We start from the raw sequence: 3538 nt of genomic DNA on the forward strand, positions 1-3538 counted from the left end.
GTGTCCGCCAGAGGGCGTCTGGCTTAACAGCGGCTCTCCACGCTATTTCTATCCGCTTTGAGGCTCCAGGCAGCTCGGCCTGGGTTTCTGAATTTCTCCCTTGACACTTTGTTACTTTTTCACCTTTTTTCTCATTTCATCCAGGGACACAGCGGCTCTCCACAGACTTTCCCGCGGCCCCTGGGCTCCAGGACCCTAGGCATGGGTTTCTGCCTAGCTCCCTTGACACTTTGCCATTTTTTCACCTTTTTTCTCATTTCATCCAGGGACACAGCGGCTCTCCACAGACTTTCCCGCGGCCCCTGGGCTCCAGGACCCTAGGCATGGGTTTCTGCCTAGCTCCCTTGACACTTTGCCATTTTTTCACCCTTTTTCTCATTTCATCCAGGGGCACAGCGGCTCTCCACAGACTTTCCCGCGGCCCCTGGGCTCCAGGACCCTAGGCATGGGTTTCTGCCTAGCTCCCTTGACACTTTGCCATTTTTTCACCTTTTTTCTCATTTCATCCAGGGACACAGCGGCTCTCCACAGACTTTCCCGCGGCCCCTGGGCTCCAGGACCCTAGGCATGGGTTTCTGCCTAGCTCCCTTGACACTTTGCCATTTTTTCACCCTTTTTCTCATTTCATCCAGGGCAACAGCGGCTTTCCACAGACTTTGCAGCCGCCCCTGGGCTCCAGGACCCTAGGCATGGGTTTCTGCCTAGCTCCCTTGACACTTTGCCATTTTTTCACCCTTTTTCTCAATTCATCCAGGGACACAGCGGCTCTCCACACACTTTAGAACCGCCCCTGGGCTCCAGGCAGCTCGGCCTGAGTTTCTGAATTTCTCCCTTGACACTTTGCCATTTTTTCACCCTTTTTCTCAATTCATCCAGGGACACAGCGGCTCTCCACACACTTTAGAACCGCCCCTGGGCTCCAGGCAGCTCGGCCTGAGTTTCTGAATTTCTCCCTTGACACTTTGCCATTTTTTCACCCTTTTTCTCATTTCATCCAGGGACACAGCGGCACTCCACAGACTTTACAGCCGCCCCTGGGCTCCAGGCAGCTCGGCATGGGTTTCTGCCTAGCTCCCTTGACACTTTGCCATTTTTCCACCCTTTTTCTCATTTCATCCAGGGACACAGCGGCTCTCCACAGACTTTGCAGCCGCCCCTGGGCTCCAGGACCCTAGGCATGGGTTTCTGCCTAGCTCCCTTGACACTTTGCCATTTTTTCACCCTTTTTCTCAATTCATCCAGGGACACAGCGGCTCTCCACAGACTTTACAGCCGCCCCTGGGCTCCAGGACCCTAGGCATGGGTTTCTGAATTTTTCCCTTGACACTTTGCCATTTTTTCACCCTTTTTCTCATTTCATCCAGGGACACAGCGGCTCTCCACAGACTTTACAGCCGCCCCTGGGCTCCAGGCAGCTCGGCCTGAGTTTCTGAATTTCTCCCTTGACACTTTGCCATTTTTTCACCCTTTTTCTCATTTCATCCAGGGACACAGCGGCACTCCACAGACTTTACAGCCGCCCCTGGGCTCCAGGCAGCTCGGCATGGGTTTCTGCCTAGCTCCCTTGACACTTTGCCATTTTTCCACCCTTTTTCTCATTTCATCCAGGGACACAGCGGCTCTCCACAGACTTTGCAGCCGCCCCTGGGCTCCAGGACCCTAGGCATGGGTTTCTGCCTAGCTCCCTTGACACTTTGCCATTTTTTCACCCTTTTTCTCAATTCATCCAGGGACACAGCGGCTCTCCACAGACTTTACAGCCGCCCCTGGGCTCCAGGACCCTAGGCATGGGTTTCTGAATTTTTCCCTTGACACTTTGCCATTTTTTCACCCTTTTTCTCATTTCATCCAGGGACACAGCGGCTCTCCACAGACTTTACAGCCGCCCCTGGGCTCCAGGCAGCTCGGCCTGAGTTTCTGAATTTCTCCCTTGACACTTTGCCATTTTTTCACCCTTTTTCTCAATTCATCCAGGGACACAGCGGCTCTCACAGACTTTAGAACCGCCCCTGGGCTCCAGGACCCTAGGCATGGGTTTCTGCCTAGCTCCCTTGACACTTTGCCATTTTTTCACCTTTTTTCTCATTTCATCCAGGGACACAGCGGCACTCCACAGACTTTACAGCCGCCCCTGGGCTCCAGGCAGCTCGGCCTGGGTTTCTGAATTTCTCCCTTGACACTTTGCCATTTTTTCACCCTTTTTCTCAATTCATCCAGGGACACAGCGGCACTCCACAGACTTTACAGCCGCCCCTGGGCTCCAGGCAGCTCGGCCTGAGTTTCTGAATTTCTCCCTTGACACTTTGCCATTTTTTCACCCTTTTTCTCATTTCATCCAGGGACACAGCGGCACTCCACAGACTTTACAGCCGCCCCTGGGCTCCAGGCAGCTCGGCATGGGTTTCTGCCTAGCTCCCTTGACACTTTGCCATTTTTCCACCCTTTTTCTCATTTCATCCAGGGACACAGCGGCTCTCCACAGACTTTGCAGCCGCCCCTGGGCTCCAGGACCCTAGGCATGGGTTTCTGCCTAGCTCCCTTGACACTTTGCCATTTTTTCACCCTTTTTCTCAATTCATCCAGGGACACAGCGGCTCTCCACAGACTTTACAGCCGCCCCTGGGCTCCAGGACCCTAGGCATGGGTTTCTGAATTTTTCCCTTGACACTTTGCCATTTTTTCACCCTTTTTCTCATTTCATCCAGGGACACAGCGGCTCTCCACAGACTTTACAGCCGCCCCTGGGCTCCAGGCAGCTCGGCCTGAGTTTCTGAATTTCTCCCTTGACACTTTGCCATTTTTTCACCCTTTTTCTCAATTCATCCAGGGACACAGCGGCTCTCACAGACTTTAGAACCGCCCCTGGGCTCCAGGACCCTAGGCATGGGTTTCTGCCTAGCTCCCTTGACACTTTGCCATTTTTTCACCTTTTTTCTCATTTCATCCAGGGACACAGCGGCACTCCACAGACTTTACAGCCGCCCCTGGGCTCCAGGCAGCTCGGCCTGGGTTTCTGAATTTCTCCCTTGACACTTTGCCATTTTTTCACCTTTTTTCTCATTTCATCCAGGGACACAGCGGCTCTCCACAGACTTTGCAGCCGCCCCTGGGCTCCAGGACCCTAGGCATGGGTTTCTGCCTAGCTCCCTTGACACTTTGCCATTTTTTCACCCTTTTTCTCAATTCATCCAGGGACACAGCGGCTCTCCACACACTTTAGAACCGCCCCTGGGCTCCAGGCAGCTCGGCCTGAGTTTCTGAATTTCTCCCTTGACACTTTGCCATTTTTTCACCCTTTTTCTCAATTCATCCAGGGACACAGCGGCTCTCCACAGACTTTCCCGCGGCCCCTGGGCTCCAGGACCCTAGGCATGGGTTTCTGCCTAGCTCCCTTGACACTTTGCCATTTTTTCACCTTTTTTCTCATTTCATCCAGGGACACAGCGGCTCTCACAGGCTTTAGAACCGCCCCTGGGCTCCAGGACCCTAGGCATGGGTTTCTGAATTTCTCCCTTGACACTTTGCCATTTTTTCACCC

This window comes from Dunckerocampus dactyliophorus, unplaced genomic scaffold (assembly GCF_027744805.1).
Source record: "Dunckerocampus dactyliophorus isolate RoL2022-P2 unplaced genomic scaffold, RoL_Ddac_1.1 HiC_scaffold_24, whole genome shotgun sequence".
Taxonomy (NCBI): Eukaryota; Metazoa; Chordata; class Actinopteri; order Syngnathiformes; family Syngnathidae; genus Dunckerocampus; species Dunckerocampus dactyliophorus.